The following is a 14,704-nucleotide window of genomic DNA, read 5'->3' as shown; positions in this document are numbered from 1 at the left end:
AAGACTTTTAATAAAAAATAGAAGTAAATAGAAATAAAGAAATCCCCCCTGTAAAATCAGGATGGTAGATATCTTACAGGGTAATTAGATTCAAAAACATAGAGAACCCCTCTAGGCAAAACCTTAAGTTACAAAAAAGATACACAGACAGAAGTAGTTATTCTATTCAGCACAATTCTTTTCTCAGCCATTTAAAGAAATCATAATCTAACACATACCTAGCTAGATTACTTACTAAAAGTTCTAAGACTCCATTCCTGGTCTATCCCCGGCCAAGACGACTACAGACAGACACAGACCCTTTGTTTCTCTCCCTCCTCCCAGCTTTTGAAAGTATCTTGTCTCCTCATTGGTCATTCTGGTCAGGTGCCAGCGAGGTTACCTTTAGCTTCTTAACCCTTTACAGGTGAGAGGAGCTTTCCCCTGGCCAGGAGGGATTTCAAAGGGGTTTACCCTTCCCTTTATATTTATGACACTTCTGCATAGTCCTAGTTTTTAGCGCCATTGTCCACTCACCCACGTGAATGAGCCCTCTTCTGAACCCAGAACACCCTAAAGAAATACCCCCTCTTTCTGAGAGGTTCAACAGAGGTTTATCATGTTAAAATTGATAGTTCAGATTTCATTAACCACCCTGGATACAGAAGTAGACAAAACTGGCAAGACTAAATAAGCTAAAAGTGAAAGTAACCTTTATAGACAAACAGCTATGGGGTTTTGGGGAAGCCAGATGAACACATTTAATTCAAAGATAGATCTCTGTTTTAACCAAAATAGAATTATCTTAAATCTGCAAGACTGCTGTAGTGTGCTTTCAAAAGAAAACTGGAAAATAGAACATTGTGATCTTTAGGAGGCAGAGGTTAATAGATAAATAAAATAATTTGTTAAAAATTTATGAGCATCATTATCACTTATGTAAGACATTCCATCGGAAGATTTCGAAATGTTTGAAACAAACAGCCAAACTGTGAACCCCTTACTCAGACTGGGTAGATGGAATTGTGTGTATAATTGCTCACCAAAGTGAGAGGTTTGCAATCTGGCCCTGTTTAAACTTCCCAGCACTCCTGTGAAACTGGGATGGTTAGTATTGTTCCTACTATAGGGCAGGGGGAACTGAGGCATAGAGAGGCTATGTGCTTTGCCTAAGGTCACATAGTCTCAGTGTCAGAGGCATGACTAGCACCCATGTGTCCTCACTCTCTGTGTGAACAGTTGCTGACATTATATTACACAAGTCAACTTTTTTTTTACCACCTTTAGTTATGGGGATCAAAAGTAAAATCAGATCCATACTAAACACTATTATAATTTACCCAATAATAGAAAGTATGATCTCCAAAACATACTAGAAGAAGAATCTGTGAACACTGCATGAAAGAGGTCTGGACTGTGCTTTATAAAATGCGAGAAAGATGTGTGAAGCCAAGTATGAAATAACTATCATTCCCTGACAAGAGTGACCTGATCGTAACAAAGTGCAGCGGCTCATGCCATTGACACGTATGTTATTGGACAGTGGTACTAAAGGACTGTATTTCAGCGTAGCAGCTGTGTTAGTCTGTATCCGTAAAAAGAAAAGGAGTCTCTAAGGTGCCACAAGTACTAACAAATTTATTTGAGTGTAAGCTTTCATGAGCTACAGCTCACTTCATCCAATGTAACCGGATGCATCCAGTGAAATGAGCTGTAGCTCACGAAAGCTTATGCTCTAATAAATTTGTTCATCTCTAAGGTGCCACAAGTACTCCTTTTCTTTTTAAAGGACTATACTGTATCCTGGCGGTTTACCAAGGTTGCAGCAACAGTGGTGGATAAGAATTACCATTTGCTGACTTGGAAGATACCAAAGGCTATTTTGCTAGCTCTTTAGGCAGTTGGAGATCTATGAAAAAGGCCAGGCACAAATTAGGAAGTCTTCTGCTTCCACTGCCATTCTTCCCACCTTCACTGCCAGGATTTGTAACATTATTTCCTTGCTTGTGAAGTCCACAAATTCTAGTTTTCCACAGCTGGGGAAGACTGTGAAGCAGGGGAAATACATGGGTGCTTAAGCTAATCCTTTTTTGCCTCCATGAAACTTCACCACAGTCATTTTGAAAAAGGAAAGAATAGATTAGATCCGCTTTAGCCAGGACACACTCTGGTTTTTCATATCAGTGATGAAGTTTGATAGCGGTTTGACTACACGAGAAGAAACGAAGTCAGAACACACACAGTGATTTTTTTTTAAGTAAATCTTATGAAGTAGCCTTTAAAAGGGCTTTAGAGAAGATAATACTTTATGAAGACAAGACAATCATCTTGTTACCACGACTTCAAGCCCTAAAATACAATAACGAGGCAGAATAAAAATGATAAAAAGCTGTGAGCACTAGCATCCAAGACATAATTGGTAAGGAAATAGAAAACAAAATTAAACACTGTACTTGGAACATGAACAGTTTGTGGAGTTATTTTCCTCCTTCCCTATGACAATTATTTTCAGACAAAACAGAGGCTCCACATTAATCATAAAGCAAAGGGAACAGTAGTCAAGAAAACTAATTCTGGAATGGGATGGGTGCAGAATGGCTTAATCTACGAATTAGAGGAGTCAAAAGGAGCTGAAGAGCACTCAACTTGGACTACACATAATATGGACAGCTGTGAAGGCTAGGAGAATCCAAAAGTTATGCCAGGGAGCTTTCCAGTGCAAGCATGACAGAAGATAAAGAGTTATTACTGGCATCAGTCCAATTAAAAGCAGCATTTGAACTAAATGGAGTAAGTATAATGGCCGTACTGTTAGGAGCAAAAACTATACATATCTTCGTGCAAACTCCAGAAGCTTAAACCTTAAAATAATACTATATTTGGGTTGTCAAAGAATCCACTTATAGTAACTGGTAACTCAGACACATTTAGACAATATAAATCAATAATATTGGGTGGTCTCTGGCTTCACAATATGCAGGAAAGCTAGATTGGGTTTCCAGAAAGAAGGGTTGCAGTCTCTAAAAAAGAACGGATTTTCCTCAGGGAAGATAATCTAGGAGTGGAAACTATTTGGTTACAATTCCAAATGAACAAAATCATTTCTATGCATGTAGAAGCACAATGCAGGGCCCTAATACTAACTAGTAGAATAGTATTTTGAAGCATTCCCCAGGTCAGGAATCATGTAGAATGCTTCCATAATAGCTGACCATTACCCATATGTAATATCTATCTGCAACACAGGCCAAAACAACTGACATTCACAGTAATGTTCACATTATGTTTTAGCCATCTCAGCCCATTTAACTCTTTCAAGGTGGAAGGGAGGTCCACACTCACTGTGCTGGAGTACTACAAGAACTGGACTACATGGGATTCAGATGGAAGCCAGCTCAAACTTAGACTGCTGTTGCAGCAAGATGCACTGAATTCACAGTTTACTGTACTACAGACAGAAAAGTCCCTCTTTTCCACACCTTGGGAGCAACTAAAAAGATCAGCAGGAAGAGCAAAACAGGGGTATCTGTGAGCCCTCATGAGACCCCTGTAGCCCTATAAAAAGGGACATAGGTTTGTACAGTCTTGAAAACCCCTGGTCTGACCTATACGAAAGAAATACTGCTCTAACATTTAATGATGGTTAAAATAGACTGAGTATTGGGAACAGTCCCTGATTTGTAGGCGCATTCACCATTCTTCCTCCTCACTTTCCTTAACCATAACTGATGAAACATTTGTACAGGCTGTTTAGTGAATACCTTTTAACTTTAAAAAGGATGTGTTTGCAAAATACAGCCAGAGAAGCTGTACCATGCACCAATAGGAAAAGCATCGTGGCTCACTCCCCTCACCAGTAACTACACTTGGACAGAATGGTAGCTCATGTGAGCTTCCACTAATGAAAATGTGGATGTTGGGTCTCTAGTGATAAGGGCTAGGAAAGGCAGAGAGAGAAAAACATGGTTAAAAGGCAGCGACCAAAAGAGAGAAAAAAAGCAGTATGAAATTTAATGACTGGCTACACGGGTGGAGGAAAGCAGTGAAGAATTACTCCTAAATGAAGAATACTTCCACTCAATTGAATACATTACTCATAGCAACAGTTTAGTTTATTGATTAAAGCAACCTTAACTAATATTAAATGAAGGGGGTTAGGTTGGTGAATTTCTCTAATAGTTTTAATAGAAAGGAAATCTTTTACATATTTGCTCTTTAAATAATAAAACATATACATTTGTTGTCTTCAATGTATATTTTATTGCCCTTGTTATCTTTGTGAAGCTCCATACTTCTCCACTCAGTGCCATGTTGACCAATATACTGAAAGTAATTAAACTGTTTTCAACCAAAACATGATTTTTCTAATGCAGCTTCAGTTTTACTGCAACTTCTAAATAACTGGGGTTTTTTGATTGCGTACCCAAAAACTGAGTAGGGACTTGGATCTACAGTTTTCCACTTTTTCAAAAATGTAAATACTCAGAAAGCCATAACCCACAATTTATAAGATGCAAATAAACAATATACATGAACTGGAATTTTATGTCTTGTTTTATGTAACCTTTTTTGAAAAACACAACAAACAATTACCCTTTGAAAAGAACCAGTGTAACTTACCCCAGTACAATCTCATCGAAGCTCATCCAGCCCCAGTCTGCTTTCATTACAGAGCCTCCTCTGACTCTTCTCTGTAATAATGTTATGGTGGTCTGGCGCAAATCAGTTACCACAGGCAGCTGTTGCCATGCAAACCGGAGCAGTAGTGTTTCTCCCATGTACACAACTAAACTGAAAGGGCAGAAGTAATAAGTGGCTGATTATTCCTGATGTCACAATGTTAATGCTCAGGCAACAGCAGGGGGCAGCCACTGTCTGTGTTGTGGTGGGGTGGGGGGAGAAATCAGTGTCCTGGTTTTCCAAAATTTCAGAAATAACCAAAAACATACAAACCCAAAATACATGTTGGAGATGATTCCACACACACACTAATAAGTGGCTGAAATTTGATTCAAATTCCCTACAGCAAGTTTACAAAGAAGGGTTCTGGGGGGAAAAAAGTGGGGAGGGGGGGTGAGACTCAGATACAGAGCCTGTAAAACACAACATTCTGGTGCGATGTTAACTATGGGCTCACTATTGCAAGACCATAGTAATATCAACTTTTTTATTCACCTTTCTTAGACAGCTATTAATTCTGACTACAGCAGACACAAATACAGAAGTATTTTATTGGTGAAGTGTTTGAGAGTGGAATAACCTTTTTTTCCAGTCCCCAGGAACTCAGTCCTGCCACACTTTCTCATGTGAGTAGTCTCATTGAAGTCAGTGGGAAGATTTAGGTGAGTAATGACTTCATGAATGAAGTTCTAGTACTGTGCCATGTTTGGTCAACCTGTAGGTACCTGAGGTACATGGTTATGTTACTATTTTGTATTATTATTTTAAACAAGAGGTCTTAGCTGTTCTGTTTGATGAACTAAATTTACTCAGTCATAATTCAGTACAAAATACATAAATAATGTTCTTCATTTTAATGAGTTAATTATGGCCTCATTTTCTCTGTGAGTATGGTAGATTCTGCTTATTAGCAACTCCTCTGTTGTCTCAACTCCTCTGTTGATCAGCTGCCAAAATCTTAACAACGGGTTTCCTCCTCACCCCACGAGGGGGTCATTGCCCACCCCCGCCCCCGGAACTCCTGCCCTATCCAACCCCCCCGCGTTCCTTGATGTCCTCCCCCAGGACCCCTGCCCCATCCTCCCCTGTCCCCTGACTCCCCCCAGAACTGGGCAGGAGGGTCTTGTGAGCCACCATAGTGGGTGCCTACCCCACCCCTAAAAGCCAGAGGCACCTGCCGGGGGGCAAGGTGGGGAGTCCTGGAGGTGCTTACCTGGGGTAGCTCCCAGGAAGCATCTGGCAGGTCCCTCTGGCTCCTAGGGGCAGGGTAGCATAGCTACGGCGGGAGCAGGGGGAGCGGCTGCTCCCCCACTGATCACATCAAAAGTGATGCCTTAGGCACTGACTCCCTGGGTGCTCCGGTGCTGGAGCACCCACAGGGAAAATTTGGTGGGTGCAGAGCACCCACCGGCAGCTCCCTATCCAGCACCTGGCCCCAGCTCACCTCACCTCCGCTCCACCTCCCTCCCTGAACACACCATCCCGCCCTGCTTCTCCGCCTCCCCAGCTTCCCGTGAATCAGCTGTTCAGCGGGAAGCAGCTTCCCGCTCAGGCCGAGGGAGGCAGAGGTGAGCTGAGGTGGGGAGCAGTTCCCCTGTGTGCCCCCCCACGCGGGTTACCTGCTGCGGCATGGGTGGCCCTCCTCGTGCCCCCCCCACCCCAACTCACCTCCGCCTCCCTGGCCCTGAGTGGGAAGCTGCAGCCTGCTTCTCAGCGCCCCAGCTTCCCACGTGAACAGCTGATTCACGGGAAACCGGGGGCGGGGGCGGAGAAGCAGAGCAGGGCGGCGAGTTCAGGGGAGGAGGCGGAGTGAAGGTGAGCAGGGGCCAGGGGTGGGGCGGCGAGCTGCCAGTGGGTGCTCTGCACCCACCAAATTTTCCCCTTGGGTGCTCCAGGGCTGGAGCACCCATGGTGTCGGCACCTAAGGCGCCACTTTAGCGAACCAGTGCAAACCGGCTCCAGCTCACCACTCATGATGATGATATCAGCAAAAAAAGCAAAACTGAGGAAGGAAATAAACCAAAAGGTTATAATTGTAAGATCCCTAGTCAAAGAAATAAGATCAGTGATATTAACCCTGTGAAAGTAGTTGACTGGATTGATAAATGTATAGGGGATACTGTAAGAGTTAGGTGGCTGCGAGGCAGTGGTCTTGTATTTGAACATGAAAACAAAGAGCAAGCTGATAAACTGCTAAAACCTAAAATGCTAGGGAATGTTAAAATAATTTTCTGCTTCCATAGTACTTGACCGAAATACAGGGGACAATATATGAAGTGCCATTAGAGCTGACCAATGATGAGACAACCAAAAGCATATGAGAAGATGGAAGTACCACAGAAATACGAGGATTGTTGGGCATTCGATAGGCAAACTGTAGTGCATGATGTTAGACCTCCATGTGCTGTTCATGTTAAAATGTGGGTGCTGGAGTTGAAAGACAAGGAAAAAATGAAGTCAAAACTTTTAGTCATGGGAAAATTAGTTATGGATGAAATGTCGCATGTTCAAATGTAGCTTTAGCTTTATTTTATAAACTTAAGGGTAAAAAAAGAGACAGTGGGTGTGAAAAATGAAGTGTACCAGCATATACATGAGAAATAAAGTTGGTTTTGTTAAATATATAGGAATGGGTCCAAATAAGAAAAAAACAGGAAGAGTGGGGACAGTATCCTGTGTACCAACATTCAGAATTAGTACACCTAAAATAATATTGGGTTATTTAGCTGTCATGATGGCCGAACTAGTAGCAATAACACCACCATTAAATTGGATCTGGGATGTGTGCCCAGCAGCAAGAGTCATTTTTTTCAGATTCAATCTCAGGCCTTATGGTGATAAAAAAGAGCGTCTCAGAACGCAGAAGTCATTTAATCAATGAAATTATATGTCTAATAACTGCTAGCACAGATGGGGGTACATTTAGCATTAGCTTGGATTCCAGTGCATATTGGGATAACAGGGAAGGGAATGGTGGACAAAGCAGCTAAACACACGGTAAGGAATGGAAGGCTTAATAAAGAAATACCCTTGAACAAACAGGAATTCAAAAGTCTAGTACAGAAAAATTTTCAAAAGGAATGGCAAAAACCGGGATTAATGAAAAAAGGGGAGGAAGATTTTTTGAACTGTGCTCTAGAGTTGAGGAGAATGACGTACATCAAGGCCTGAAAAGGACTAATGTTTTGCTTTTCTTTAGAGTACACTAACTGACCATTGTGGCTTAAACAAAAATCTTTTTCGACGAAATAGACACAAAGATGGACTCTGTATTCTCTGTAAGGTGGAAGAAACAACTGATCACCTTTTATGAGTCGGTGGGGGCTTTGAAAAAAAGGAAAAACTTTTTGAGGTTTTTTTAAAAAGTTACATTGTTATTTAGCAAAAATACTGGGGAAATGGATTATTAAAAAGGCATTGTTACATTACCTGAAAGACACAGAGCAGAGCTAAATACTGAGGAATTAGATAGTTGGTAATGGCTGAGGTTTATTCAGTCAAGTCTGCTTTGCCATAAAAAGAGATAAAATAAGAGAGAAAAAACCAAGAGCATAGGCTGCTCACTGCACATGCCTATGGAGTCTCTGTCTGTCTGTGCTCCCTTCACTCCTAGCCCTGCTGCAGCCTAAACCCTGCCTTGCACCCGGCTATATTCCTGCCTTGCTTGACTCCAGGTAACCCAGTTCTGACCCTCGGCTCTGATCTCTGGCTTTGGCTTGACCCTTAGCTCTGGCATTTGGACTCCTGCTGCGACCACTAGGCCAGCCTCCTGCTCTGACTAGCCAGCCTGCCTATGGCCCAGTCCCCTGACGGCTTCAGGCTATTAACTGGAAGTTGTCAATATCCAGGTTGCTATTAAGCAGAATCGACTGTAATTCAGTTTTGACTTCAGTTCAGATCTTGGCTCCTGGTAAGACCCAATGACATTTCAGGTAAGCGCAAAGATAAACAAAGAATACGTTAACCATACAATCATTTTTTGTACAAGTCACTGGTCTCCTTTCAGAATACTGTAGTTTCAGAACTATTCTGTGTCTGTTGTATCAGGATAATGCCACTCAACAGTAGGACCCAGTCATTAAATCTCTGCAGCACGGTTTATGTATAAAACAGCCAATTAAAGGAAAGCAGCATCTGAACTACAAATATGCATGCAAAGATGATTCAGAATACCCCCAGTTAAAATTCAAAAAAATATAGGTCTTATTAATTCATGAAAGTTGTACCACATGTTATGAAAATGTTCAATAGGCAAGAAATTCTAGAGGAGAGGATGATTGCATGTTCCATTTCTCCTCCATAAGATATGAATTCATGGTGAATGCTATCATTTAAGAGAGCAATTATTTCCAGCTATAGAACTTTTTGAATGAGTCTAGTGAGATGCCAGCATAAATGAGAATTTAATGGCTTTCCACCTGCAGCAGCTGTGCAGTTGAAGAGCCTCGGACAGCTGTGAATATAACAGTTGATCCAGTCAGTGTCCATTTGCAGAATGGCTTCCATCATGCTGATTAAAGCCATAAGGGCCTTTATAGGAAAGTGTTTAGTTTTGTGCAAGAAACTGATATTAACTATATAAATGTATCGGGACTGTTTGCCCTCCTAACTGTTGTAAATGATGGAAAAGTAAGCAACTACTCATAATCATGTCTGATATCCTATGCTGTACGCGCATCCACTGGGAGTGACAGCTTTCTGAAATGACATAGCAACTCTCTAACTGCTAGCTGGAGATGTTGAACAAGAGGTGGCATGGAACCAAACTAATTTAACCACCACCACTATGCTCTGAATAAAGTGAACCCCACTGGTTGTCCTGGATATATTTTGATTTTTCTCTGCTAATAACTTGCAGTATGCATACTCTTTTATGCCATGAGAAATTGATTCTGGTACTTTGTACATACACAATTGACTGAGGAATTATTCTAAAATCACACAATAAGAATATATGGCTGGGGGGACCCTGAAAAAATATCCTGTGGTGTGAGAGGCTGAATGTTAAAGAATCCCAAAGGAGTACCAAAAAAGTCAAGTGCTGTGGTTTTGGGTTTTTTTTAATTACCTGAGTTAGTTTTGAGCAGCTTGCTTAATTCAGTACGGTTCTAGTTTAGATGCATCCTAAATTCCACATGTTTTTAAATCCTTTCAGTTTCTAATAACACCTGTCCTTCTGTTTTTTAAACAATTGCCATTGCCTCTTCACTGCTTCCCAAGATTTTAACATTCCTAAATGGTTTGGATAAGTGGCCATTCTCATCCTGTGCAATGTCTTCATTCTTTGACATGCACTTTGTAATCATAAAAATGTATTGTATTATATCATCATTAGGGCTGTCATGCAATTAAAAAAATTAGTCACGATTAATCGCACTGTTAAACAATAATAGAATACTATTTATTTAAATATTTTTGACTGTTTTCTAAATTTTCAAATATATTGATTTCAATTACAACAATACAAAGTATACAGTGTTCACTTTATATTTATTTCTGATTACAAGTATTTGCATGGTAAGAAAACAAAAGAAATAATATTTTTAAATTCACCTAATACAAGTATTGTAATGCAAACTCTTTATCATGAAAGTTGAACTTACAAATGTAGAATTATGTACAAAAAAACTGCATTCAAAAATAAAACAACATAAAATTTTCCAGCCTTCAAGTCCACTCAGTCTTACAACAAGTTTGCCTCCATTTGCAAGAGATAATGCTGCCTACTTCTTGTTTACAATGTCACCTGAAAGTGAGAACAGGTGTTCTCATGGCACTGTTGTAGCCAGCATCGCAAGATATTTACATGCCAGATCTGCTAAAGATTCATATGTCCTTTCATGCTTCAACCCCCATTCCAGGGGACATGCATCATGGTGATGATGGGATCTGCTCGATAACAATCCAAAGCAGTGAGGACCAACACATGTTCATTTTCATCATCTGAGTCAGATGCCACCAACAGAAGGTTGATTTTCTTTTTTGGTGGTTTGAGTTCTGTAGTTTCTGCATCAGAGTGTTGCTCTTTTAAGACTTCTGAAACCATTCTCCACCCCTCGTCCCTCTCAGATTTTGGAATGCACCTCAGATTCTTAAACCTTGGGTTGAGTGCTGTAGCTCTCTTTAGAAATATCACATTGGTACCTTCTTTGTGTTTTGTCAATTCTGCAGTGCAAATGTTCTTAAAATGAACAACATGTGCTGGGTCATCATCCGAGACTGCTATAACATGAAATAGATGGCAGAATGCAGGTAAAACAGAGCAGGGGACATACAATTCTCTCCCAAGCACTTCAGTCACAAATTTAATTAACGCATTTTTTTTTTTAACAAGCATCATCAGCATGGAAGCATGTCTTCTGGAATGGTGGCCAAAGCATGAAGGGGCATACAAATGTTTAGCATATCTGGCATGTAAATACCTTGCAATGCCAGCTACAAAAGTGCCATGCAAATGCCTGTTCTCACTTTCTGGTGACACTGTAAACAAGAAACGGGTAGCATTAGCTCCTGTAAGTGGAAACAAACTTGTTGGTCTTAGCAATTGGCTGAACAAGAAGTAGGACTGAGTGGACTTTTATGCTTTGAAGTTTTACAGTGTTTTGTTTTTGAGTGCAGTTATGTAACAAAAAAAACCTACATTTGTAAGTTGCATGACAGAGATTGCACTATAGTACTTGTATGAGGTGAACTGAAAAATACTATTTCTTGTATCATTTTTACAGTGCAAATATTTGTAATAAAAATAATATACACTTTGATTTCAATTATAACACAGAATACAATATATATGAACATGAAGAAAAACACCCAAAATATTTAACAAATTTCAATTGGTATTCTATTGTTTAACAGTGTGATTAAAACTGCGATTAATCGTGATTAATTTTTTTGAGTTAATCGCGTGAGTTAACTGTGATTAGTCAACATCCCTAATTATCATTTAACATTTATGTGGTGGTAGAGCCTAAATTGTTCCAGCACCCCTTGACTTCTCCATAGTTAGGCATGTACTGGTGGATCACCAGGAACGTTTCACTGAAATTAACATTGGCTGCTCAGAGGTACATGATGGTCGCCTCTTAGGAATATTGGACTTGTCCAAAAGAGACAATGGAACGTTTTTCCTAGACTGGCACATTCACATTGATGGCATTAAAATGCCAATAAAGATTCTGGGGGTCTCAGCCTTTCCTTTGTTTTCCTGGTTCATGAAACCGTAGAGTAGACACCAGCAAGAAAAGATTTAACTACAGCATGAGTAGGCGCAGAATGACAGCTGTATGCATTTGGTAACTGAAGGGATGCTGGCAATGCTTCAGGACTAGGATAGATCTCAGCGAGGTAAATATTCCTGTTGCTACTGTGTTTTCATAATATTTCTGAAGCAAAGGAGAAAATGTTCCTGGCAGAGTGAAGAGGTGAAGTAGTCAGACTGTCTGCTGCTTTCCTACAGCCAGACACAAAGGCAATCACAGGAGCCCAACCAGGAGCGAAGAAAGGCTTAAAAGGACTACTTTAACACTGTGCCATAATAGTGCAGTATCTTGCTTTTAGGTACTTCTTTGGGAACTTGACTTGAATATGGATTTTAGCTCCTTTTATGAATTTGGTGAGAGGAGTGATGATTTGGGCTGCTACATTTCTGTTTTGTTAGACCCAGTAAATAGATCTTGATTTTTTTTGAAAAAAAAAATTGTATTGAGTGGTAATGAAAAACAAACTAATTACCCACAAACTGAGACTTATCAGCATTTATTAAACCTTCCCTATACTTATTTAAAAAAAAACAAAAACAAAGAGCAATGTACTTGCTGATTGATCTTGCATAAATCACAGGTCAGTGAATGCTTAGTCATAACTGTTCTCCTTGTTTTTCACTGGCGTGGGGTGGTAAGGATAAGATCGAAGACTATACTTACACCTTGCTGGGGAAAAGGGGTGCTGTACATTCCTGTGAACACTGAATGGTCAATGGAGCGCAATGGTTGCTGGGAAGAGCTTTAGGGCAGTTTGCTCCACAATACTATGCAAAATCTGTTTTTATTGCTTGAGGAGCTACATAATGTCATCATGCACATCTCAGTGCATTTCTGAGTCCTTCTGCCTTTCCTCAAGCATGTGGTCCTTCCAATCCTGGTCACTCAGCCTTGTCTCCAGCACGAGGTCCCTCCAAGCCCTATTCTCCAGGTCAGCAGTCTCAGAGAACTGGAGAAGCTCTGAAAACATGTCTTTCTTCTCCTGATCAAGGTCAGTCTTTCAGCAGGTGTTGAGGGGGCACCTCTCTAGGATCCCCCAGCTAAGGACACTGATAAACAAAAGGACAGCGGTATTGGAAAGGAAAAGGAAAATATAAGTCTCAAAACTCTCTAAATTTTTTCCCATAAAGATCTTTCTAAAAATATGCATAGAGTCAGACTTGCTTTGGGAGCACTCTACAGCTCCAGATATGGTGAATAGCACGGGACTGCTGCTGAAATCCTTTAGCCATGGGGTTAGGGTTGCCAACTTTCTACTCGCACAAAACTGAACACACTTGCTCCACCCCCGCCCCACCCCTCCTCCAAGGCCCTGCCCCTTCTCTTTGGCTGGGGGTGCAGGCTCCAGGGTGGGGCCAGAAATGAGGAATTCAGGGTGCGGGAAGGGGGTCCAGGCTGGGGCAGGGCGTTGGGGTGCAGAGGGGTGAGGGCTCTGATGTGGGACTAGGGATGAGGGATTTGGAGTGCCGGAGGGGGCTCCGGGATGGGGCAGCGGTTGGGGTGCAGGGGGAGCGATGGGTCTGTCTGGGGGGATGCAGACTCTGGGGTGGGGCTGGGAATGCGGGGTTTGGGGTGCAAAAGAATGCTGTAGGTGGGACTGAGAGGGGTTGTGGTGCCGGGGGGAGTGAGGGCTCTGGCTGGGGTGCAGGAGGATGCTCTGGGCTGGGTTTGGGATGCAGGAGGGTGCTCTGGGATGGAATCGAGGGGTTCAGAGGACAGGAGGGTGATCAGGGCTGGTCAGGGCAGGAGGGTCCTTCCCCTTTCTCAGTAAGAGTGTTGCCAACCCTCTAGGATTGGCCTGGAGTCTCCAGGAATTAAAGATTAATCTTGTGAAATCTCCAGGAGTACATTGACCCAAAATTGGCAACCCTACTCAATGGGCTTGTCTCTATGCTCATCTGGGTGTTGGTTAGGTATATCTAGTATTGAAGAGCTCCTCACTCTCCCCTCCTTAATAAGCTCATTGTTGCTGAAGCATGGGAGTTTCTTTCCATCCATCCTGTGGGTCTTGATGGGGACACCACTACCACCTCAAATGTGACAGTGGGCACATCACAAGTATGGTATGGAACTCACCATAGAAACAGCAGGTCTGTGGGGTGGTCAGATTTTCTGTCAGCGTCCCTCACCTTCTGTAATGACTACTGCAGCTCCTCCCCCTTCACCCAGCATTGCTTCTAGTCCCTGTCATAGCCCACCCTCCTCTGCAATGTCTATACAGACACCTTTGTTCCTGTGGTTATCTCACAGGAGGGCTTGTACTGCCCTTTTCCCCCACAGGCCAAGAAAATCCAGCACTTTTTTTCCTGGTCCAGGCAAGCGCACAAAGTTTAATTGCAGCTTTATATTTGCACTGAGCCATGCCTCTCAGCTCACAGAGGTAGGTTAATAGGTGTGCTCACAAAGTCAGGCTCCCAGGAAAAAGGGCATTTTCAAAACACTGGGGATTTTACAGGGGGGCAAGCTTCCAGTCATGGTTATCCCTGTAGTGGAGTTTAAAATTGTGACCTGAGTGGATGCTGTTGTTGGCACAGGGTATTGTGGGATTATTGTGGAGGAGTGTTTTTACCAGCACAGCTAATGCAGCACCGATACTTGCATTTTGCTAGCAGAAATATGTTGGCAGAGGACTTACATCGTTCAGGAAGGTGGTTTTATTTTGGTGACAGAAATTCTGGATTTTACCTGCTGGAATCAAATTTGAATGTGGACACACGCAAATCTGTGCCACCAACAGGCAAATTTTGCTGGCAAAACCTGGTCACATAGACCAGGCCTAAGACATT

At 41.9% G+C, this 14,704-nt stretch overlaps 1 long non-coding RNA gene across 1 annotated transcript in view; it reads right to left on the bottom strand.

The window, feature by feature from the left end:
* LOC311520705 overlaps nucleotides 1-4,724 on the bottom strand; it is a 237,110-nt gene extending 232,386 nt beyond the window's left edge. Inside the window, exon 1 of the long non-coding RNA XR_014711674.1 lies at nucleotides 4,600-4,724. This is a non-coding gene — a long non-coding RNA (uncharacterized lncRNA). The remainder of the gene's footprint in view (nucleotides 1-4,599) is intronic.
* Between the last annotated feature and the right edge of the window lie 9,980 nt (nucleotides 4,725-14,704).

The sequence above is a fragment of the Lepidochelys olivacea genome (assembly GCF_965140295.1).
Source record: "Lepidochelys olivacea isolate rLepOli2 genome assembly, chromosome: 5".
NCBI lineage: Eukaryota > Metazoa > Chordata > Testudines > Cheloniidae > Lepidochelys > Lepidochelys olivacea.
Note: the sequence above shows the minus strand (reverse complement) of the source record. Positions and strands in the feature narration are given on the sequence as shown.